Source organism: Festucalex cinctus, chromosome 15, assembly GCF_051991245.1.
Source record: "Festucalex cinctus isolate MCC-2025b chromosome 15, RoL_Fcin_1.0, whole genome shotgun sequence".
Taxonomy (NCBI): domain Eukaryota; kingdom Metazoa; phylum Chordata; class Actinopteri; order Syngnathiformes; family Syngnathidae; genus Festucalex; species Festucalex cinctus.
In genome coordinates, this window is record NC_135425.1 from 2,705,964 (window position 1) to 2,731,162 (window position 25,199).

The 25,199-nt window shown below is 42.7% G+C and overlaps 1 protein-coding gene across 1 annotated transcript in view; it reads left to right on the forward strand.

Annotated features, from left to right (window-relative positions):
* The window catches only part of LOC144002077 (SWI/SNF-related matrix-associated actin-dependent regulator of chromatin subfamily B member 1-like), a 197,591-nt gene that overhangs the window by 9,710 nt on the left and 162,682 nt on the right, over positions 1–25,199 (forward strand). The gene's annotated exons all lie outside the window — the stretch shown is intronic.

Here is a 25,199-nt window from a genome sequence, read left to right on the forward strand (position 1 = left end):
AGAACCACACGGATAGTGAGGTTCTTTCTGACTCGCTATCAAGTCTAGAGTTGGAATTTGACGTTCCAGACTACAAGCAGTCTTCAGACGAAGATATTTCAGCCCAGGAATGTATCCAGCTGTATCGGTTTGAGCCTTTTCTTGATGAAGGTGCTGGTGCAACTGTGTCCGGTCATCTGCATACAATGAAGGTGGCTGTGACCAGTTTCAAACAGCCGAGGTAGAAGACGACATCGGCAGGCTCCACAACACAGAATGGTAAATCTTACTCTTTATTTTAAAATGGAAATTATAGACGAACAATGCTGTTTATATTTTTGTATGAGCGAAATAGCTTTGTGGCCAAAATGTAGCTTGGTTTAGTCCAATACACAAATTATTATGCTTTACTTGTTATAGTAAAAAGCTAATTTATATTGGTAGTAGCAAAATAGAACTTATTATCCAGCTTAAAATGCAAACCATAAACTAAATGCTGCTTACTCGCTGTCGTAAGAAGTGAAGCCATCACTGCCCCTTTTACATTGCCACATGCCAACCTCTGTGAGACTCAATTCACAATGGAAAAAGTTTACAACATGCATTTTGGAAATGAAATTGACCTCATACCAGTCAGATGCATGACACTTTTTTTTTTCTCCTGAAGCGCTTGAAATACATAATCCAAGTAATTCTCAAATAATGAACAAATTCTTTGTAAATGTTATAAATGGCTAAAAAAATAAAATAAAATAAAAAAGTTGCTTGTGCTTTGCAGGTGTTCCTATGGTAACTGTGTAGCAATGGCAGCAGTGAAGGAGAGCGTTTGCTGTCAGAGTCCGGAGCGCAGCAGAACCAGTGCATCACCCATCACTGGACGTTCAAAGCGGTGTGCCTCAGTGTGGTAGTCTTGCAGACCGCTTACCGATTCCTTCTTGTGTAGTGTCCGTAAAAAGGAGAATGACTACAAAAGATACCACGAAATATGATATAAATAAATACAATGCAACAAAAGAAATACATGCCTTTTTCTTTGCATCCAAAATATAAACGTACAAATAGAGAACAATCAGCTATGTCTATTAATTTACAATTTTATTTTACAAATGTACAAATTGCATCTTGCAAGTCATCAGTCAAACTATTCAGTGATTCATCTCCCACAAAAAAAAAAAAAGAAAAAAAAATCGAAAGGCATTAGCTCAGTGTGCTTCCTACAATTGGTCACAAAATCCAATATCCGAGTCTGAAATTGTCATGTCTAAAACTCAGCTTACTACTCCACTGAAAACGTTAACTGTAAGTAAAGTGCGAATTGTATGACCGCACAACCTATGCCTTGTGTGGCTTCTGAATGTCTGCACACAGTGGTCGGCGTTCTGCACTTCCTGGTCCAGCGCCAGCTCTTCAAGGATTGTGTCCTCATCCAGATTGGCCCCCTGACAGATGGTCTCCACAATCTTCTTAAGATCCTCCACATATTCTGTAATAATATACCCATTGAATTATTTAATTGTGTTTTACATGTATGCAAAATAATTAGAAATAACTTTCATTTCTATTCCTACTTTTTTTCACTATGTTGTGATTAGATTGTTGAATTCCAATTGTGGATGTAGACATTTCAAATAAAAAATACATACGAAATGTTGGCTGCCCCAGGACTTTGCGCACAATACAGGACTGTCTCAGAAAATTCGAATATTATGGCTTTTTTTTTGGTCTGAGAAAATATTCAAATATTTTGAGATAGGATATTTGAGTTTTCTTAACCTGTAAACCATAATCAGCAATATTAAAACAATAAAAGGCTTGCAATATTTCAGTTGATTTGTAATGAATCCAGAATGTATGGCATTTTTGCTTATTTAATTGAATTACAGAAAATAATGGAATTTATCACAATATTCAAATTTTCTGAGACAGTCCTGTAAATGCTCCTCTCCTGTACTGTACTTGGGATAGCACACAGTGTATTTAGCGTCCCCATCCTTTGTAACATCCTGGATCTGGTGTGCATTTTCTGCATGGAGGGCCTGGGTTTCCACGGTCACCAAAAGAGCTCTTGCCTGGACCAAACTGTCTGGACTCCTGAAAATAGGATTTCATAAACATATGTAACATGCAAAGTATGTTGTTTAAGATGATCAAAACCAATTATTACAATAACTATCCTTACCCTTTATGTCCTTTAGCTCAAATTGAGACTGCTACGGTTCTTGTTGAGGGTAAGGCTTGACATTAAGCTTCTTTTTGCTTTAAAAAAGAAAAAAAACTTAACTGTTGAAATGCAGGTAATATTTACACCTATACAACCATTTTATTCTTTGAAAAATGCACAATACATTTGTAAATTACATGTACATGACACATTTGAAAACTAGGTGGGGTGAGCAATTTGTTTTCCCATAAATTGGTGTGTTATCAATCATGTATATTGTACAGTACATTTACTCACATTTTTGATGCAAACACCGGGTACCTCACCCAAATCATCTTCCAAACATGCCGCCTGTGTAGCAGTTTCCTTCGACTCATACTCAATCCATAAGCATCTCATCCACCATCTGAAACAATGTTTGAACTGTTGTTAACTTGGGCATGATGATGCCTTCAACACAGATGCACAGCACAATACATAATACAAAATAAAATAGACAACAAATGGAAAGTTAGCAGTTCCTCATTAGAAATTGGTACATTTTCATTGACTGTATATTAATTTGGCAGTGGTTATTTTTGCCATGAGCTGCTAAAATAAGTGCTGTTAACTTTCTAGATTGTAGTTCTTACCCCACATTATAGCCAAGTGACAGCTTCAGGGCCGGCAGCGGGTCAAACGAGTCTTCCTCGAAATGTGCGCTGTACAACGCTGACGTTGGAGTCAGGTGTCCATTCATCTCTCGTCCGTTGTACTTGCTTTGTCCATTTTTCGCCAAGAATTGCATCTTTCGGGAACCGAAAAAGGTTCACGCCATCCTCCCTTCAATTACAAGAAAATCCGGCCACGCAACGAGACGGCATTGTAGAAATTCAGTTGATGATAAAACACACAGCAGTCATAAGCTTGCAGCGGCAAAGCAAAGATGCTGACTTCCGTTCTTCCGCTGACGTCATATCCGATTCGGCCGCTGGGAACGCGCCAATGGCCAGATTTTGCGCGGGAAATTTAAAAATGAGGAAATATTATTTTAATATGTTTTGACTCGACGAGCCGCTCATTTTGTCGTGTATATTATATCGTTCAAAACAACGTATTAAAAAATTTAATGAGCTGTCCCATAAACTTTAAAAAGTGCATTTTCCTGAGTGAAACCGGCAGACTGCGTCTTTAAACCGCGGTTTGACAATACGCGATGACGTAATCGCAGAAAGCTGCGATTTAAATGTTCATTGAGACGGAGCGGAATGAGGGAAAGAAAGAAAGGGGGAGCAGGACCGTCACCGCTGTAACTAAAGCCTAGCGCCGTAAGTGCACATACTTTTGGTGACTTTTTTTTTTTGTTTCATGAGCCCTTGAGACACGTGTTTTACATGTTTAATCTATTTGAGCTTGGTATTAAAACAACACTTCACTGTTGTGAGTTGACTTTTCGGCTGCCGTGGTGTCGCACGATTTGTAAACTGAGTGTACTGTACACGCAAGAGTGCGGCAGGCAGCAGCGGCTCATAAATTTTTGTTGTCCTATATTTTGAGGCTAAATATGTCTGTATGTGGCCATATATTGTCGTTCAATTTCATGAATGAAGAATAGGACGGACGAAATTATTATTGCTCGTTATTACTTACCGTCATTTAGATGCCGACGCCATAGCCTCTTTAATGTACATGTATTGTAGCGTTGGTGAATTAATTAGGCCAAGTGGCAAACAAACAACTCTTTAATGAATTTTTGCATTGCACAGAAAGCATCCCACATATGTTGTTTCTAACCTTTATTATTATAATTATTGTGGGAATGCTGAAGCTACTCCCACATAATATTTCCGATTTACACCGTTCAAATTACAACTTGCTGAAAAAATTCACACCTTGTGTTGCCACACCTACAGTAAGCTTATTTTCTTCCTCTACGGCGAAAATACCACAGTGCGTGGAGTACGGCTGAACCAATAAGTATGAATTGTGTGGGAGAAACTCTAAATGCAGATTTCATAAGTAAGAATGTGAATATAAATTTTCTTTCGTAATATATTTTTCCAGCTGCTCCTCCAAGATTGGTCTGCATCTTCATGTTGTCAGAACCATCAACAATGAAATGAAAGCAGAGCACACAAGAAAAAACAATCGCTGTGAAATGCTAGACTAAGTGCAATTTCTGAAGAAATTGCATGGGAATGCTGAAAGCTGAATGCTAATAGCTGAATGCTAATGAAGGAAATAAAAAGATAAATTCTGTGAAAATTACAAAGTAATTAACTATTAATTCCTAGTAATAAGAGTAGTAGTAGTAGTAGTAGTAGTAGTAATAGAAACATTAGTAGTATTACTAGTAATTATTTAGTAACTTGTAGTTAAAAAACAAATACAAACCCATCCACCCATTTTCTACCATAAATTACTAGTAGTACAGTTTTGTTTTTGTTTTTTTTAATTCATCTATTTATAAGCAATGCCTATACCCCTCTTTTACATCTTTGGGTGCTAGTGCTATAAAAAAAAAAGGGATTATCAGCAAAAATCAGCACAAAAAAAGTATGCCATGCCAGTCTACTTGGCACAAAACACAACTCCTCATCCAATTGAATGGCACTTTAAAGTCACTTCAGCAGTGTTCCATTCAAGACATTATTCATGATCATCATCGGACTACTGTAATTGGCTGGCAACCAGTTCAGCGTGCAACCCGCCTACTGGCCGAGGCCGGCTGGGATAGGCTTCAGCACCCCCGCCAACCCTGTGAGGAGTAAGCGACTAAGACTATGAATGGATGGCTCATCGGACTAACATAAGGCGGATTTATCAGCCGAGAGAAAGAAAACGTCTTCAGAAATTCATTTTGTCATATCTAGTGATGTTTCTGTGATTTAAATGCAGTTTATAATGTTATTGTTTGCAAAAAAAGAAGCAATTACAGTCATTTGGGATACATCTGTATCCCTTAGCATAATGACCCTAGATATATTTGCAACGTAGAGTCCGAGGTGGAATTCAAACCCGAAACCTCCAGGTTACTAAACAATGCACTCTACCAAGTGAGGTACTGAGAAGTATCAAAGCGCCAGTAATGATGATCAGTTGTATGTTTGCAAGTGGCGTGGAAAGTGGGTATACAATGAAATAACTAAGCTTTACAAAATATAGAAAACCATAAAATACAAATAAAACAGATACATACCACTTTGGCCTGCTAGTGAACAAACAGGGGTACTTATTTCACTTAATTAGCTTCACTTTAGTAACTGCAAGTTGCGTGAAGTCGAGCTGCTGCAAGCTGCATCAGTACTGCCTTGCTAAGCTGGCGGAAAACAGGAAGTGACCTAATCGAGCTCTAAAAGTTAAACATGTAAATTTTACCCTTTTAATTTTACTTTACCCCTGACAGCCTTCTGTGACACGAGTTATGGTCCGGTGTTGGTCGAGAGGACAGTTGTCTGGCAAGTTGGCTTGGGTCACGGAAATAAAGTGGTTTTCTTCTAAAAACAATTTGTGTTCAAAAGAGTGATACATTTGCATCACTAAACTTCTTTCTGAAAAAAGTCAGACGCCATTACCGCCGGGCACTACTTTTCTGTTCGTTTGTATCACTGCGTGGTGCACTGTAGACAGCTGATAGATGCGCTGCAGACAGTTGATCCGCACGCCTTCCGCCTTCGAAAAGACAAACAACTTGTATATTAGTGCGCATCTATCAGCTGCATCCAGGGCGCCGCGCAGTGATACGAACGAACAGAAAAATATTGCCGGCAGTAATGGCGTCTGACTTTTTTCAGAAAGGAGTTTAGTGATGAAAATGTATCACTCTTTTGAACACAAATTGTTTTTAGACGAAAAAACGCTTTATTTCAGTGCCCCAAGCCAACTTGCCGGACTACTGTCCTCCTGACCAACACCGGACCAGAACTCGTGTTACAGAACGCTGTCACGGGTAAGTCATAGTGATGATCGCACACACTGGAGGTGAGGATGAAATAGAGATTCATGTAAAAAAATCTGAACTATCACTTTAACCTCTTACACAAATTGTGGAGGTAGGTCACTCTCAAATGCTGTTGTCAATAAATTGCAATTTATAATTAAATTTAAAAAAAAAAAAAAAGAGAGAGAAAGGTACCGGTACTCGAACCAAAGCACACAAGTTAGCGGACTATGCGGAGTCTTTGTATTTACCGCTACAGCAAACCAACCACATGAAAGTACGCTATGATATTCATGACAAATGTGATTGATGTAATCACGAACGGATGGACGATGCAGTATATTGTTTTTATGTTTTACAATTATGACAAGAGCAAATGGCTGTTCTCAAGAGATTTTAGTTTTAACTTAAAAAAAAAAAAAAAAAAAAAAAAAAAAGTATATACAGTCAGAGGTGGGAATCAAACCCACAACCTCCTGGTTACTGGACAAACCACTAGAGCACCACAGCCACAGAAACAGCTGTGCCATTTGTAGTGAATGTGTTAGTCTTTTTTTGAAGATTGTATTTTTCATTGTTATTTTAAACTTCGTTACGCTATTATTTAACTAAAGGTGTCAGTCGATTAAAATTTTAATTAACTAATTTGCTCCCAATAACGTGTAAATACGTTGTTTTTTTTAATATTCTAAGTGTCCCAAAGACGTATTTATAAGTTTTTTTTGTTTTTTTTTATGCTAGAGCATACAGAAGGCTTTGATTCAGCCCCTCAACTGCAAAGAACGGTTGCAGAAATGGTAGTTATTACACAAACGGCCAGCAGTTGGCAGCAGAGCAAAGGAGATCAACCAGGACCATCTAGAAAAAAAGCTCAATTACTTACAATTTTAAATAGATTTATGAAAACTGATGAAACTTAGCTCTCTTCTAATGCTAATTGCTGCAAGACGGAAACAGATAGAAACATACTTTTTTTTCCTGATGAAAGAAGAGACTTTAATCTTTCTTTTGATAGGTTCCATGTTTTTATAGCAATAGAACACAATATTCTGTGGGCCTTGCAAAATCATTCAAAATCCAGTAAAACAGCCGGGAACGAACGGGACTACTTCTGTGAAAATGGCTGGGAGTGAATGAGTTAATCGCATGACTTCAATAATTAACTGACGATTAATCGCATGTTTTGTACTTCAATTTCTATCTAAATTTTCAATAAAATGTACTTTTTTCCCCCTAATTTAAATATGGTTTATTTTTTAGTCATTGATACGGTAATTTCATAATTTAATTAAAAAAAAAACAATTAAAAATATGTATTGTACGTTTTAAAAAAAAAAAAACAAGTGACTGATTTGTGTTGATCATTTTTCTTTCACTGCAACATGGCATAATTGCATTTGTAAGACATACAACATGACATAATTGCATTTGTGAGACAATGGTGACAGCTCAGTGCATTTTTCTTTTCATATTAAGAGCTGATTAATTTTTAACATGAAGTAACTTGTGAAATTATGCACATTTTTAAAACTGTAAAATACAACCTAGTCCCCAGAAATATATGCATTGTTATTTAATTTATTACTGCGAAAATGTGTTAGTGTATTCCTTTGCGGAACGCTGAATGCTTTTATTTTGTTAAGTTTAATAGGATGTGCATTGTAAAATAACGTTTCTTTACTGCATACAAACCAGAAGCGATCGATGTGTACTTTTCATATTAAGTGCCCCCTAATTTTAAAAAAGAAGTAACTTGCGATCTTCTGCACATTTTGAAATTGTAAAATACAACTTGACCCCAGTTCCCACAAATATATGCAGTATAATTTAATTTTTTACTGTTAAATTGTGTTATAGTGACTCCTCTTCATGAAGTTGGATGTTTGTATTTTGTTAAGTTCCCGGATGCGCCGTGATGCCCCTCTGAAGCGAACACATAGCTAGTACTTTCACTTTCACTTTGCTTTACTGCAACGAAACAGAAGACGATGTTAGACTTTCTGGAGCTGCCGAATAAAATCAAAGATTAAGTGGCTTGGAGTCACTCCAAGTGACAAGACGGCATCCATTCGGCTCTTGGCTCTCACATGGGGTTGAGAGAGGATAAGTCTTTGAGAGCTGTAGCAACTCTGCTACTGTGCTAATCGCTAACACTGGGCTACCGAGTGCGTTCTGCCAAAGCAGGGAACTGGTGGAAGTCCTAAACCGTCCAAACGTTTCCTCCACTCGAACATTCTGCCCCCTAAACATTGTGCATTGTAGCTCCAGTGCAGTACAGTGCATTTCTATTGGGTCATTTTGACGTGGACATTTCTGCTGCTTCGCGACTGGAATTCACTCAACTCAACTCAACTCAAGTTTATTTATATAGCGCTTTCAAACAGCTTGAACTGTCACAAAGCGCGGTCACAAGAAAAAAAAAAAAAAACTGGTCCGTTCTGGGTCACTACACTAGAGACGCGAGCAGCTATAACGGGCCCTCGCAACCTGGGGTACTTGGGGTACTTGCACGTCGGGGTACTGACACGTTGGGGTACTGTCAAATAGGACAAGGACCATCTAAAATATTTTTGACAAGCCTTGTGTGTGCAAAGTTTTATCAAAAGGCCAAAGATGGTGTGCAATTCCCAAAATAAATTCAAAATGGCTTCAAGGCTCAAGGATTGACTTCCTTTTAGGTTTAGCATACGGCTACAGAACACTTTTTGTAGGTCTTAGGCTAATAGGTATGCCTCCCAGTTTTCACAAATCTAGGTCAAGTCATCTTTAGTTATATAGCGCTTGAATCATACAATCGAAAATGCTCCATAAAAATTTATAGAGGCCGCTACTGAGCACAACGTTGGGTTACTTGCACGTCGGGGTACTGGCACATTGGGGTACTGTTACATGGAACAAGGACCATTTAAAATGTAAATGTTTTTTCCATGCCTTGTGTGTGCAAAGTTTCATGAAAAAAGCCAAAAATGATGTATAATTCCCAAAATAAAATCAAAATAGCGGACTTCCTCTTTGGTTTAGCAAATGGCTACATAATATTTTTTTGTAGGTTTTAGGCTGATAGGGGTCTGTCCTAATTTTCACAAATCTAGCATAATCATACAATCGGAAATGCTCCATAAAAATGTCTAGAGGGCGCTATTTATTGCAAATTGCACAAGAAATCTCTAAAAATTCATGTTCATGACAAGTCTGATGTGTGTGCAAAGTTTCATGAGTTTTCACACAAGTATAGACCAAAAAAAAAAAAAAAACACCACTTTACCTGGCAAACAATGCATCGCTATGGCAACAGCGTGCGACAAAATAAAAAACTTTCAATAACTTTGCATCTTAAACATCTTAAGATGAAACACATCAAGTTTGAAGACGGTCGGATGAATTTTGTAGGAGGAGTTTGTTAAAATATGACCCCTAAAAATATGGAGAGAAATTTGTGTCTTTATTTTCAATCAAACAAAAAAGGAATTTGCAATCAAAAAAAAATTTCAATCAAACAAAAAGGGGATTTGCAATCAAAAAAAAATTTCAATCAAACAAAAAGGGGATTTGCAACCTCAAATAAATTTTAATCAAACAAAAAAGGGTTTTCATATAAAATAAATATTTGCAAACAAAAAAAAACATTTCAAACATGGATTTGTATTTTAATAAAATCTTTTGCAAACATTTTTTTCGTTTTGTTTGCGACTCTGTTTTTTGGTTGCAAATCTGTTTTTTGGTTGCGAATCTGTTTTTTGATTGAAACCTGTTTTTTGGTTGCGAATCTTTTTCTGTGTTGTGTGGGAGGGGTCCTCCGTTCAACCGATGATAGAAGCCTTGTCATTGGTCAGCTTGGAAGCCGCTGCGACAACTTTCATTGGTCAGATAGGAATGGGGGTGTGACAATGTTCGTCTGACTATTTCCTGGTTCATTTTGTCCAGTCGCCGCCAGCATCAAGGTAAATATACCCAACCCCCCCCCCCCCCACACACACTTCTAGTTTTCCGTTTTGTTTATCTGACATTTATCTAAAAGCAACCCTTGATCTATCGTTTATCCGGTGATTTGTTCTAATCATTACAATTAACGTAATCACTCACTCAGCATTGCTTAGCCATGTTAGCTAGCTAGGTAACTGATGGTCCGATACATGATACATACATACATACATACATTTGTTTCACATACAGGCAGGGCTGGGAATCGAATTTATTTACACTAGCTGCTTCCCCTAAATCTTGGATGTTTGAAGTAGAGATTAAATTCGTGATAATTCTGTGATTATTATTTATTGGTCCTGGTTGTTTACTGTACGAGTCAGGTTGAAAAAGAGGGGGAACTCATGCACCGTCAAAGCGGTGACATTGCTACTACTAGGATCCAGGCTACGTAAACGTTTGATTTTGGTTAGTCTAGTCATGAATCGTGATGTTTTGTTGGTACGAGAAACGGCCCAAATAAACGGCCTGCTGAGATAGCTGTTATTATGCTTATTCCTGATTATTTTATTACATTACATCATTACATTAATAAAATGCTAATTATTAATCACTTATGAGAAGTTCTGGTCATTGAAATAAGTAGCCTCTGCTACATTTATTATGTCTTGGGTGTTTGAAATACAGAGGAAGTGACTGAGATTACGTAATATAAATACATTTAGTTCCTGTGATTGTTTCATTGTAGTTTTCCTGTTTCAATAATGTTCAAAACATGTGTCAAACATAACTTTGTCAGATTTTTTTTTTTACATGTTTGGTACTTAATTCAAGCACACTTTTCTTTACTTTTTAGATGCAGAAGATGAAGTTGGTGGTTGGTCACCTCTCTTCATGAGGTGATGCTGTGGATAACTGAGCAGGGCCACAAGCACCTGCTTATGTCAGACAGAGAGCAATTTAAAATATCAATAAACTTTGACCACAATTGTGAGGTACAAATGCCAGGTCACACATTATATTACCCCCTGCACAAACACCATTACATTTCCAACTGCTCATATGAGTGATTACCATTCCTTTAAATCACATCTACTGACTGCTATCACCTTTGATGCCAGATTTGACACAGTGTAATTGAAAGGGCAAAAAAAAAAAAAAAAAAATCACATCCATTTCATTTTTTTGAGTAATTACAGGCTGTTCCTACCAAAATGTTTGTTTTAAGTTTAACAGTTCATTTTCTGAGCTTTCTTGATTTCTTGTTGGCAGGCCAATAGTTTCTTGAGAAAAATGTCTGTATAAAATCTAAAAAATGCTGAATAATTGACTGGTTGTTAGTTCATATGCATGCTTTATTTTATGAAATAAAAGTCAAACTGTTTTACACAGGAATTTATTTTCATTTTTTACATAAATTTAAATGACCCTTTGGGCCGCGAGACACTAGCACTAGAAGCAACATTGAGAGTCTGCAAATAAATGACGCGACCAAAACTCAAGGACTCCTTGTTTGGATTGATTTGCCGTAAAGCAACAAGTCTTTCCTCAGGTAAACGACAGTGGATGTCAGGTATAACGATCCCGTGTTCACCGTGATGGTCCAAGGGTAGTGTCTCTTCAGCTTGCTGGATCTGTAATATCAAATACATTTATGAAAGCTACAGTAACTCCAAGACCTTTTACTCATATAAAGTTTTTTCCTCTGGTTATGTACGCTTTTACCAGCAATAAAACTGCCCTGGCCTGCTCCTCTTACAGTAAACATGCATCTCGCTATGTCTACATTTTCTACCCCTTGGTCTGCTCGCACTCTAAAAGAAAAAATCTAGTCAGTGTAATTGCAAAAGTACACCTACAACTCAGATTCCCCTTCTGTTTCAATCTGACTCATACAGTAAACAACCAGGACCAATAAATAATAATCACAGAATTATCACGAATTTAATCTCTACTTCAAACATCCAAGATTTAGGGGAAGCAGCTAGTGTAAATAAATTCGATTCCCAGCCCTGCCTGTATGTGAAACAAATGCAAAGGTTTCTTTATGAGTATAAAAAAAAACAAAAAAACTTCATCCTAACAGCTATCCAAAATTAGCCGTATATTTGTGTTTTGACTGCCAACAACATAGCTTCATGACTGACTCATGTATCGGACCATCAGTTACCTAGCTAGCTAACATGGCAAAGCAATGCTGAGTGAGTGATTACGTGAATTGTAATGGTTAGAACAAATCACCGGATAAACGATAGATCAAGGGTTGCTTTTAGATAAATGTCAGATAAACAAAACGGAAAACTAGAAGTGGGGGGGGTGTCATATTTACCTCGATGCTGGCGGCGACTGGACAAAATGAACCAGGAAATGGTCAGACGAACATTGGCACACCCCCATTCCTATCTGACCAATGAAAGTTGTCGCAGCGGCTTCCAAGCTGACCAATGACAAGGCTTCTATCATCGGTTGAACGGAGGACCCCGCCCACACAACACAGAAAAAGATTCGCAACCAAAAAACAGGTTTCAATCAAAAAACAGATCCGCAACCAAAAAACAGATTCGCAACCAAAAAACAGATTCGCAAACAAAACGAAAAAAATGCTTGCAAAAGATTTTATTAAAATACAAATCCATGTTTGAACTTTGAAATGTTTTTTTTTTGTTTGCAAATTTTTATTTTATATGAAAACCCTTTTTTGTTTGATTAAAATTTATTTGAGGTTGCAAATCCCCTTTTTGTTTGATTGAATTTTTTTTTTGATTGCAAATCCCCTTTTTGTTCGATTGAAATTTTTTTTGATTGCAAATTCCTTTTTTGTTTGATTGAAAATAAAGACACAAATTTCTCTCCATATAAAAAAGGCCACCAAAAATGGCAACAAATCCCATTGTAAATCCAAATGGTGGACTTCCTGTTTGATTTTGCACGTGGTTCCAAGAGACTTTTTTTTGTACATCCTGAGCTCTTATGTATGCCTTCAAATTATCATAGCGCTAGGTGAAACGTACAACCGGGAATGCTTCATTAAAGGGGAATTTTTTAGCTCAAAATGTGATGCGCGGCCCCTGGGGGACTTCCTGTTGGGTTTAGCACATGGCACCAAGAGACTTTTTTTGTACATCGTGGGCTGTTACATATGTCTCCAAATTTTCGTAGCTCGAGCTGCTTCGTACAACTGGGAATGCTTCATTAAGAAGGATTTTTTTCCTTTGCAAACTGTGCATGCCACGGCAACAGCGTGCGACGAAATAAAAAGCTTTCAATAACTTTTCATCTTCAACATCTTAAGATGAATCACACCAAGTTTGGAGATAATCGGATAAACTCTGTAGGAGGAGTTCGTTAAAATAAGACCCCTATGAAATGGCAAAAAAAAATGGCAACACGTTCCAAAGTAAATCAAAATGGTGGACTTTCTGTTAGGTTTAGCATATGGTTCAAAAAGAGTTTTTTGTAGGTCATTGTCTGTTACATATGTGTACCAATTTTCGTAGCTCTATATTAAACGTACAACCGGCAATGCTTCGTAAAGTAAACATTTTTAAACTCTAAATTTAGTGCCCCGCCCCCGTCTTATAGTGTGTCAAAAACTTTAGATTTTTTACCATGATGTTGTCCCAGGTGTTGAGATGGTACAGCCCAAGTTTGAAGTCAATCGGGGTTAACCGTGTAGGAGAAGTGGGCAAAAGTATGACCCCCGTAAATGTGCAACAATGGGACAAAATTGGACATTCAAATGATCATGCCTCACTTCCTGTCTATTTTAGGGTACACCTATCACAGAGGTTTTTGTTCATCTGGATGTGCTACAAGTGCCACACAATTTTCGTAGCCGTAGGACAATCGTAGCGGGACAGGGATCCGTCAAACCTATGTAGGTGGCACTACAGAGCCATTTTTCTGTTGTCATGTATGGCGACTTTAAAATATCAAATTTTTCGCCAGGCCCGATCTGTGTGTAAAGTTTGGTGAGTTTTCGTTCACATTTAGTGTCTCAAAAATGCGATTGTTTGCGAAAAAGAATAATAACAAAGAAAAAGAAGAAGAAGAAGAATTCCTTCAGGAACAATAGGGACCTCGCAGCGGTCTAATAAGAATTCCTTGAAAAACAATAGGGGCTCGCAGCGGCGCCGCCGCCGCCGCTGCTCGCGCCCTAATAAAACATTAACACCAGTACAATACAATCACAACAAATCAACATTCTTCCATCCCTACATATGCTTTGATGTTTGAATCACCATGAAATCACAAATCACCAATCACTTTGATGTTAGAAAGATGAAAGAGGACAGAATCAGCCTCCATTCAGCAGTTGATCAGAGACGTGATCTCAGCATGCATGACGTCACACACATTTGCTACAAGCTAAGTTTGCTTACAAGCTAGCTCATAAGCAAGCAGCTGCTGCGTTCGCGATGAACACCATACACACAAAAAAATGGTCCAATTTTCCAGTCCCATCCAAACTGCCTCTCCTCCAAGCGCCGAACCTCCATCCACTCCATGACCCGCGTACACCACCGTGCCCAGCGCCTCCTCAGCTCCATCGCCATCAATCATAGACTGTCCAGTGGTGCCGACTTTTCCTCCGAGCAGAAGGGCTGTGAAAAATGCTGCCTGTTTCCTGGCGCAAGCAGATGCACGGTGGGGCAGTCGGATGGCCCCGACACTCCCCCATCAGAAACCGTACCGGTGCAGGCATGCAACTGAATGAGCGCAACCGCCAGACACCAACACTGTCCCTCGAGGAAAATCACAGCCATAACGCCGAGAACAGTCCACTCCATAAGCGCCATCCATCCAGCTCACCAGCGCAGACTGTCCAGCAGCGACAACTTCTCCTCGGTGCAGAGGGGCTGTGAAAAATGCTGCCTGTCTCCTGGCGCAAAAGACACAAGCCACCCACAGGTGCCCGGTAGGGAAGTCGGATGGCCCCAACACTCGCCCAACAGAAACCGTGCTAGTGCAGGCATGCCAGGCATTCATGACTGGAAGGCTTTCAAATAAGGAAGCGGTCGTTAATCGAGCGTTAATTTAGTGCCGTTGAAGGCACTTTAAGTTAACGAGAACGCAATAATTTGGACACCCATGACAAAACGTTTTCAATGTATGTTCCTTTAGTAAATTTTGTAACCTACTTTTGTTTTATTTTCTTTGCTCTGAATGTTAACTACTTTTTGTTGATGCTGATGTGTTGTCTTTCCTTGTGTAAAGCAAGTTGCTTTGTGTATGAAATGTACTACACAAATAAACGAAAGTTACGAATGTAACTAACTGTATAAGTCCCGAACGACCGCCAGGTGGCGGTGCTGTAGCCAGCACGGAATTCCCCTTGTCGCAACAGCGTCATCGAGTAAGAATGACAAGATATGCCTGTCAGTGGTTCCAGCCGACGTAATCCCGTGTATAAAAGAATGTCGCCAGAACACGTCATCTAGAACCTTTCTCGCGCAAACCAGCACGAGGGTTCTGAGTGACAAGCAATGCTGGCGGTCGTTCGGGACTCATAGAACCGTAGTTACATTCGTAACTTTCGTTCTATTTCGTCCCTCCCGACCGCCAGGTGGCAGTGCAGTGACCAGCACGGAACGCCGAATACCAGCAATGTCACGAAGACCCTGCAAAGACTACCCCCCAACGGGGCCTCCGCAGGACCCCGAACCACGTCCCGTGGATGAGTAGAGGTGACATCCAAGCTGCAGAACCTTGAGAACGTGCAGGGCGACGACCAAGAAGCAGCGGCACAGATGTCCTCCAAGGGCACGCCCCTCAGAGCAGCCCACGACATAGACACACCCCTGGTGGGGTGACTGCACACCGGCGTCAGAAGGGAACGACCAGAGACTGTACGATTGTTGAATCACATCTCAGATCCACTGAGCGAGGTGTTGCTTGAGTGTAAAAGAGGCACGCCTCCTACGTACGACAGATTGCTGGCCAAACCGCCGGCAGTGCAGCAACAGGTCCCGATCCTCATCAGTCCAACACCCACACACAGGCGGAGACGCTGTGAATCGGGCTGCCAACCCACCGAACTAGTCAACCGGGCGGAGAGCCCGGGTCGGAGGGGCAGACTGCGGTGGTGGGTGAACCTCAACTGGGCTGGCCAACAAAGGGCCACGAACAGCACTCCAGACGGACCCCCAGAAAGCTCAGACGAATGAGGGGGAGAGCCCGCTCCCGCAGAGCAAACCAGAGGGGACAACGAGTGGACTCCACAGAGGCCAAGAGAGCGAAAGCCATCCTGCCGCAGCGACTCCACATGTCGCTCACCACCTCCTGCCGCATCCACAGGGCTGGCAACGCACCATCGTCATTCCTGACGAATGATGTGGCGCACGGAGCAACCGTAAAGCCACCAGACACTCAGAGACGCCGACGCCAACTCAGCGGTGGGTGGAGACGAACCACCCACCCTTGCAGTGGCTGCAGTGACCGCAGGGCCAGGGGAAAAAAACGCCGTCAGGTACCGTAGCGTGCCCCATCGTCGCTGGAGAAGGACAGAAGGCCGCCTCCTGTCGGCCCGGAAGAGGGAGACGAAGTGCAGAACAACATCCCCCACTGTTAGGTCGGCTGAACATCCAAGGATGTGGCGTCCAACGACATCCCAAGCGACAGTCGCTTTCGTGACACATGTGAACACTGTGGGAGAGAATGACTTTCCAAAATCCAGCGCCGCAGCCTCTTGCGCTGAGCCGCAATCGGGATGAGGAAGCAAACGTCCATCCCCTCGATGACAGTGAACCATTCCATCAATCGTATGCAACACCACCGACGTAGGCCTCCATGGGACAAAATGGAGAATCCATGGCAGTCCTCAATCGACGCGCAGCCAGTGAGTGTGCGCCGGTATGCCGCTATCTCCGTCCGGGATAGGAGGCGCGAACCGCCCCGCCACCACCAGGATCAAACGGAGACTCCTTAGCAGCCCTCAGTTGACGCGCAATAAGTGAGTGCGCGTCGGTACGCTGCCAACACCGTCTGGGACAGGAGGGGAGAACTGCCCCGTTTCCAACGGCATGAAACGGAGTACCCTTAGCAGCTCTCAATCGACGCGCAGTCGGAGAGTGCACGCTGATACGCTGTTAACTTCGTCTGGGATAGGAGGCGAAACCGCCCCGTCACCAACAGCATCAACTGGAGAATCTGTATCAGCCCTCAATCGACGCGCAGTGAGTGAGTGCTCGTCGGTACGCTGCCAACACCGTCTGGGACAGGAGGGGAGAACCGCCCCGTTTCCAACGGCATCAAACGGAGAACCTTTGCAGCTCTCAATAGACGCGCAGTCGGAGAGTGCACGCCGATACGCTGTTGACTTCGTCAGGGATAGGAGGCGAAACCACCCCGTCACCAACACCATCTACTGGAGAATCCGTAGCAGCCATCAATCGACGCGCAGTGAGTGAGTGCGCGTCGGTACGCTGCCAACACCGTCTGGGACAGGAGGGGAGAACCGCCCCGTTACCAACGGCATCAAACGGACTACCCTTAGCAGCTCTCAATCGACGCGCAGTCGGAGAGTGCACGCCAATACGCTGCTGACTTCGTCTGGGATAGCGGGTGAAACCGCCCCGTCACCAGCGGGACCAAACGGAGAAGAACTTCCTGAGACCGCAATGGAGACGGCACCTCAGCGACATCGTCCGCCTGGGAGGGCAACCAGCGGGTTGCATCCGGCACGACCACCCATGCTGCGAACGGCGTTCCCGCAGAGGCCTGACAAGCGGATCACCCCAATGAGCTTATTCCACCCTCCCAGTTGCCACCAAGTTGCAAAATTGCAACGAATAGTGATAATCAGCCCGAACAGTCCTTTGACACTCCCAAGGCCAGGGGCCGCAGGAGAAGCAGATCTGCGGTGTGCCCTGCCCACCCAGGGGTGCCGGGGTCCACGAGGTGGTCGGGTTCTGGCTCCACCGGGGGTGGTGCGTCCTTCCAAGGAGCAACATCCGCTGCCGTCGAGGGAGGAGGACGGACTTCCGACATCACTGCACGGCAGTCAAGACAGCGGTCGGCGCGGCCTTCGATGGATCAGAAAGGCTGACATAGTGCTGACATCCAGCGGCGTCCCCCATAGCAGCCATCAATCTACGCGCAGGGAGTGTACACCGTCAACTGGCTGCTACTGTCGTATGGGAGAGGAGGCGGCAACCCGCCCCGTCCCCAACGGTAACAAAGCGAAGCTGCGCAGGGAGGGCGGCAGACATCCTGTAGGGAGCAGCAGACTCCGTGCGGGAAAGGAGGCAGCAACCAGACCCATCACACACAAAACCACAACGAAGCCCTGCGCAGTGAGGGCGGCAGACTCCGTGTAGGGGGCCGAATTCCTGTCAAGAGTGGCCGACCTCGTGAGGGAGAGGAGGCAATAACCAGTCTCATCACCAACTGAACAAAACCAAGCTCCGCGCACGGACAGCGACAGAAGTTGCGTTGACAGCGGCAGAATTCGTGCGGGAGAGGAAGCTGCACCTAGCTCCTTCCCCCGCGGAAGAAAACGAAGATCCGCACATGGAGAACTGTAGACTTAATGTAGGGCGGCCGACTCCGTGGGGGAGAAGAGGCGGCCACCTGGAGAGCGGCAGACGCTGTGTGGGAGAGGAGGCTGCACCTGGCGTCATTTTCAACGGACCAAACACAGTGCTGCGTCTGGGGAGCAGCAGAAGCTGCGTGGAGAGCGGCCGACTTCGTGTGGAAGAGCGGCCGCCCAGTATGAGAGATGGTCCCAGACTCGCACCCAGCCACTTTGCAATCCAAACAAAACGAAACCACAAATCAATCAATTAAACATGCATGTGATCGTTTGTGCCGCCATAAGTTGACAATGGCACTGAAGCTCCGCGCATGGAGCGCGGCAGACTTCGTGTGAAGAGCGGCAGACTCAATGTGGGAGATGGAGGCGGTCCCTGGCTTTGCCCTTGCCCCCTTACCCCGGGTTTACACCAGTTGCGGTTGCGGTGCGGCTGCGGTGCGGTGCGTCTTGACTGCGTGCTCCGGACGGGTCAATTTTTTGGCCAATCCACACCGGCTCCGCACAGCTGCGGTCCGGCAGCTCCGTCGCCGACCACTTCCCGCCGTGTCTCGCGTGACCGCGCGCGATCATGTGGCATTAAAAACAACGACAAACACACAGAAAGTCTGTGCTCAACAGAGAAGCAGAAAGAGAGGTGGACTTTATTATTTTGTGGCTTTCTACCTCCAATATAAACCTCTCCTCGTCCATGTTCGCTGGTGTCTAAACCGTGAATGAGCACCTCGCACGTTAACTCCAGGCCCGTCTACGCCCACATCACGTTTTGCTAGCATGCTTGCGAAATAGGAGTTGGCGAGTGTTTTATCTTGAAAGGTAACCGGAAATTTATTTTGAAACTGCGTCGGTCTTCCTGTCCCGCTCGATGTGTTTTGTGCTAGCTTGCCATTTGCCGGAGGCCTACCGCTGCGGCGTCCGGCAAAAATAGAAAATAGGCTATCCTTGCGGAAGGGCTGCGGCACGCCGCAGCTGAGACGCAGTCGACACGCAACGCACGCGCAAGCGGTGTAAACTGCACCATTCAAATGAATGGAATCTAATTGCTTGCGTCGCCGGAACGCACCGCAACCGCATCCGGTGAAAACCCGGGGTTACAAGTCAAACAAAATGAGACCCAAAGGCAATCAAATAAACATGCATGCAAGTGGTCGTTTGTGCCGTCCTAAGCTAGCAGCTGGTATGGCAAACAACATCCCGGCTCGCACACAACATCAAGGCAGCTGATGCCCTTCACTTTGATGGGCCAGGGCAGGATAAGCAGACCGGTGCCTTGATCGGTCTGCGGGGGGCAGTGAACCAATGCCCCCCCACCGATGACCGCCCCTGGCGACGCCACCAGCTGAAGGCGCCATGTTACCGGCAACAGACGCTGCTGGTAAATGAGCGGCCACAGCAGCGGAAATGCGCCGCTCCCACTAGGACAGCAGGCCATTTCATCCTCCAAGGCGCCTCCACGGCGGCGTCCTCCATAACGCCATGTCAAGTCAATCTGCTGCTATTTTCGTGTCGTTAACGGAATAAAGCGAAACCCTGCTCATTGATAGCGGCCGAGTCCGTTCGGGGGCGAAGCGCATCACACAGCGGCCCTAACGACACGTAAATTGACGTTTGTGCCGTCATAAGCTAGCAGTTGGTATGACTCACGGTAACTCAGCTAGCCAAGCGCATCCAAGCCGAAATAGTGAGACAATCCAAGCTAGGAGAGGATACGAAATCATTCGTACCGTCTCCACCAGCCCGCATGGTGAAATCCTGCAGTCGTGGCAGGAGGATATCAATATGTCTCCCAACTACACACCCGTACACAACGGAGGCAACAGCATCAGGTGCGACACCGCAAACTAGGCAGGTGTCGGGACACCATACTAACCCTCAGCTACCTCAAATCTAAACAACGGGTTGCTGACACACAACGTAAGTCACAACTCAGTTTGTGCTGGCACAAGCTAGCAGAGTGCACGATAACCAGATCACAGGCTACTCGCGACGGACGGAGGGTATAACCCTGTGCGAGAAAGGTTAAAGAGGATGTGTTCTGGCGACGTTCCCTTTTATAGGTCGCTTGCACATGTCGTCACTTCCGCCTCGGATTTGTCGTAGTCGCCATGCTGGGTGGCCTCCATTTACGTAGTGATTCGGTCTAACACGTATCTATCACGTTTGTTGTCTGCGTTTAAAATGGTACATTGTTGCTGCATCGTTGGCTGTTCGAACAAAGCCAAGGGGGAAAATGGTCGGCCTTTCTTCCGAATTCCGAAAATAACTATGAACCAGGGCCTGGAGACAGAGGAGTGCGGACTCCGGAGGGAAGTCGTTACTTTGGGCTCGTGTGTGCAGCCATCACTTTGTGAGCGGTAAGCTTGTTTACCTTTATTTAATGCATGAGGATTAATAACGTTTCGACCGCCCATATATGGGCAAGTTGCTTATGTTTTGGATTCATGAGCAAGCAAGTTCGGTAGTACAAGCTGGCTAGCGGACGTTAGCCGAAAGCTAACATCGAACATTTTCATCCAAGTAGTGCCAGTGCAAAGTGTTTACTGCTGAAATTGGATTGATTAATCTTGGGCTCTTAATGCCGATAACATGTTTTTTAGTGGCAAAATGTAAACTTGGAAAAAAGAGACAGAAGGGGGTGATGCAAGAAAACAGACCCCCGGTAGCCTACACATCATGCTAAAGAACTTATTCACGGCCACCCTACTGCGGCAAAATAACCAGTCTTTCCATATTTTATTTGTTTATATATTTGTTTATATTAACAGGTCGCCCTGCGCCCGTTTTTCTGTCCAATCATCCCGACTGGGCTCCAACATTAAAGTTGGGTCCCAAGTTACAACATCTATGTCTCAGCCCAGTCGGTGCCAAGATATGAACGTGCACAGGAGAGACAAGCAAAGAAAAGACGACTCGAAGTGGCAGAGAGTTTGTTGCAGTTATGCAGCCAGATGGCTCCAGTAACCTGTACCCTCAAGTACTGCTGACATCATTGACTCTGGTATGCCACTCAGAATTCATTACATGATATATTGTATGCATGAGTGAATGTATGTGTTTATGTTTGTGTGTGTACACGCACCTTATATTTTAGAGACATTTGGAAGTGTTTATAGAAATAAGTATTTGCCTGTAGCAATGTTCATACATTAAAAAATGCAACAAAATGTGTACATTTCTTTTACACTGACAAAAAAACTATACTACTGTACTATATTAAACCTTTTACTGGTACCGTATTTTTTTGTGATCTTTTTTTTTTTTTATTATTATTATTTCTTTAGGGATCTCATGCCACACCGACTTGATTGCCAATGACATGATGGAAACGAAGGCGAGCATCAAAGCATTGGAGGAGGACAACATGCGACTGTTTGTTTGGCGCTAATAAAGGCAGCGATTATACAAATTCTGTTGTTGGGTTTGTTTACAAAGCTATACATAAGACAAATGACAGGATTTGACTCAATGTGCAATATGGTCCCTCTTCACTGCCTTTGACAAGTATACTTGTCAATTGTATTTTTTAGAGCGGTGCTAAATGGGGGCGAATCTGAGCATGCTCCACTGTAAATATCAAACTTGGAAACAACTTTACTGATGCCCAACCACCGGTAGATGACATCATTGCCCCATTTTATAGGAAATAAACACAGTTTCAGAGTCCATGGGAGAAATGGCTGTATTTTGGCAAACCTACATTTTTCTGCTGTCAATTATAAAAGAACGGGACGGGACAAAAAGTAGGGAGTCTATTCTGTTATTTGGTAGATTCGGTTTATATATAATTATTGAATGTAATATCACGTGAGTATTGGAAATGTAAAAATTTTCTATAATGACTGGCAGTGAATGAGTTAAAGTAATGGCATAAATCTCTATTATTTCTAAAAGCACAAAAAATGAAGTGAATAATGATTAGATGTAGTAATTTCAGGGATAAAATTGAACTGTTAATTAATGTATTTATTTTAGCACAGGTGCCTACCATCCTGATGACGGTATGATGTAATGTTGATGGGGTACGCAATGACTTTCATTATACTATGTACAGAGGAAAAAGTTGCTCTCTTTTAAATTTGTTTAATGTAAGACAAGTACCAGTACTGTGTTTCAGTTTTCCCAATAATCCTTGTTTCACACTTGTCACAAAACCACTGTTCTTTTGGCAGTCTAGATTGGCACACTTCAAGTGATATCATTTGATTTTATAATCTGCTGCAGCACAAAAAACTACTTGATTCCGCATCTTTGAAGTACATGAGCAAGTGGTAGGTGACACCGGCTGAGCAGGAACACTGGAAGTCCACTGCTGATCTAGTAAATGCTCTCCCGAGCAGTTCAGGTAAGGAGGGGACTTTGGGAAAAAAAAACTCTGGCTTTTCCAGCTGGCCAAAACGAGCGATCTGGGTGGACTCGCTCAATCACACTTTGTCCACACCACAAAGTCGCAGAAGTCCCGTCCAGTTAAACTCATCTGTGCCTGAATCTGAAAATATTACAAACATTGTAATGAAAATATGAAACATAGAATTAAATAAGAAACTACAAAAAGTAAAGCCATACATACCTGGTAATAATATTGGTGTTGTCGTGACAAGTGATGGGAATTGTTGCCATCCGGCACCAGACAGAAATTGGGTGTTGTGACAGCCTCCTTAACCGTGAGATCATAAGAAAAGCTGTCAGTATGCTCAGTAGTTACCATGAACACGTTTTATTGTACTGGAAACTGAAACTAAAAATACGTCCTCTGAGAGTGGTTAACCTTAACCATTTAGAGTAAGTTGATTAAGTAACATGTAACTAGTGAAAGGGTAGCATTAAATTTAATTAAGCCACGGGGAGGCTGTGCATAGTTACTTTTTATTCTTATACGCTCTGCCATATTTGCCTGTTATAAAATGATTAGAAAAACCACATCAGGTAAACCCAGCTGTGCATGTAAACACAATGATAACAGGAAGCCTGAGAACAAATCAACATTTTTGTGTGCAGAATTACCAACACCATGTGGTTTACTTACGTGCAACAGCAACAGTTTCTTCTGATGCGATGTTAAAGTTTACACTCTGTATCCACCCGCTTACAAAATAATTGTAAGCCTCCAGGGATTTATTGGCGTGTTATGGAGCATGTTGTCAACACGAGGTAGTGAAAAATGTCCAGAGAAGTTACATTTGGCCAGCAAGCTTTCTCCGTCAAAAAAAAATCACCCTTGGTCAGGACGTAATTAGGATCAATCCCACCACACAGAGACACCTTCTGCCTGTATCGTTGTTTTTGATCTTCCGGTAAATCGTGAAAATACTGCGTAAATGACATCAGGTTGATAAGATCTACCGTGTAACTCACGAGTGTACCTTGTGAACCGGCGGACACCCAAGATGGCGCCCGAAGAAAAAACTCCCATGATGCATTACGATGTGCAAGCGACCTATACGCGGGATTACGTCGGCTGGAACCATTGACAGGCATATTTTGTCATTCTTACTCGATGACGCTGTTGTGACAAGGGAAATTCCGTGCTGGTTACAGCACCGCCACCTGGCGGTCGGGAGGGACGAAATACAACTTGCCTTGCCTTGAATCTAGATAGGATAATGTCGAAACAAAATTTAATAACTAGAGCTGCGAGCAGCTATAAAGGGCCCTCGCAACCTGGGCCATGTTGGGGTATTTGCATGTCGGGGTACTGGCATGGTGGGGTACTGTTTCATAGGATCCGTCTAAATTGTAAATGTTTTTGACATGCTTTGTGTTTGCAAAGTTTCATGGAAGGCCAAAAATGATGCACAATTAAAATAAAATCAAAATGGATTGGCACATGGCTATAGAATAATTTTTGGAAGTATTAGGCTGATAGGTATGCCTCCCAATATTCACACATCTAGCTGAACCATATAATCGGATATACTTCATAAAAATATCTAGACGGCGCTATTGAGCCATTTATTACAAATTGCACAACAAATTATAAAATATTCATGTTCGTGAGAGATCTGATCTGTGTGCAAAATTTTGTGTTTTTGCCCATGTTTAGACTCTCAAGAAAAAAATTTCTTTGCAAACAATGCATCGCTACAGCAAAGGCGTGTGACAGAATAAAAAAATTCAATAACTTTTCATCTTAAATATCTTAAGATGAAACATGCCAAAGAATGAAGACGATGTGATAAGTTTTGCAGAAAATATGACCCCTATAAAAGGCCCCAAAAAGTGGCTACAAATACCAAAGTAAATCAAAATGTCAGACTTCCTGTTTGGTTTAGCATATGGTTCCAAGAGACTTTTTTTGTACATCGTGGGCTCTTATGTATGCCTCCAAATTATCATAGCTCAAGGTGAAACGTACAACCGTGAATGCTTCGTTAAAGAGGTTTTTTTTTAGCACAAAATGGGGGACTTCCTGTTGGGTTTAGCACATAGCACCGAGACTTTTTTGTACATTGTGGGCTGTTACATAGGTCTCCAAATTTTCGTAGCTCTAGCTGCTTCGTACAACTGGGAATGCTTCATTAAGAAGGATTTTTTTTCCTTTGCAAACAAGTGCATGCCACGACAACAGCGTGCGACGAAATAAAAAGCTTTCAACAAATATTCATCGTCAACATCTTAAGATGAATCACACCAAGTTGGAAGATGATCGGATAAACTCTGTAGGAGTTCGTTAAAATAAGACCCCTATGAAA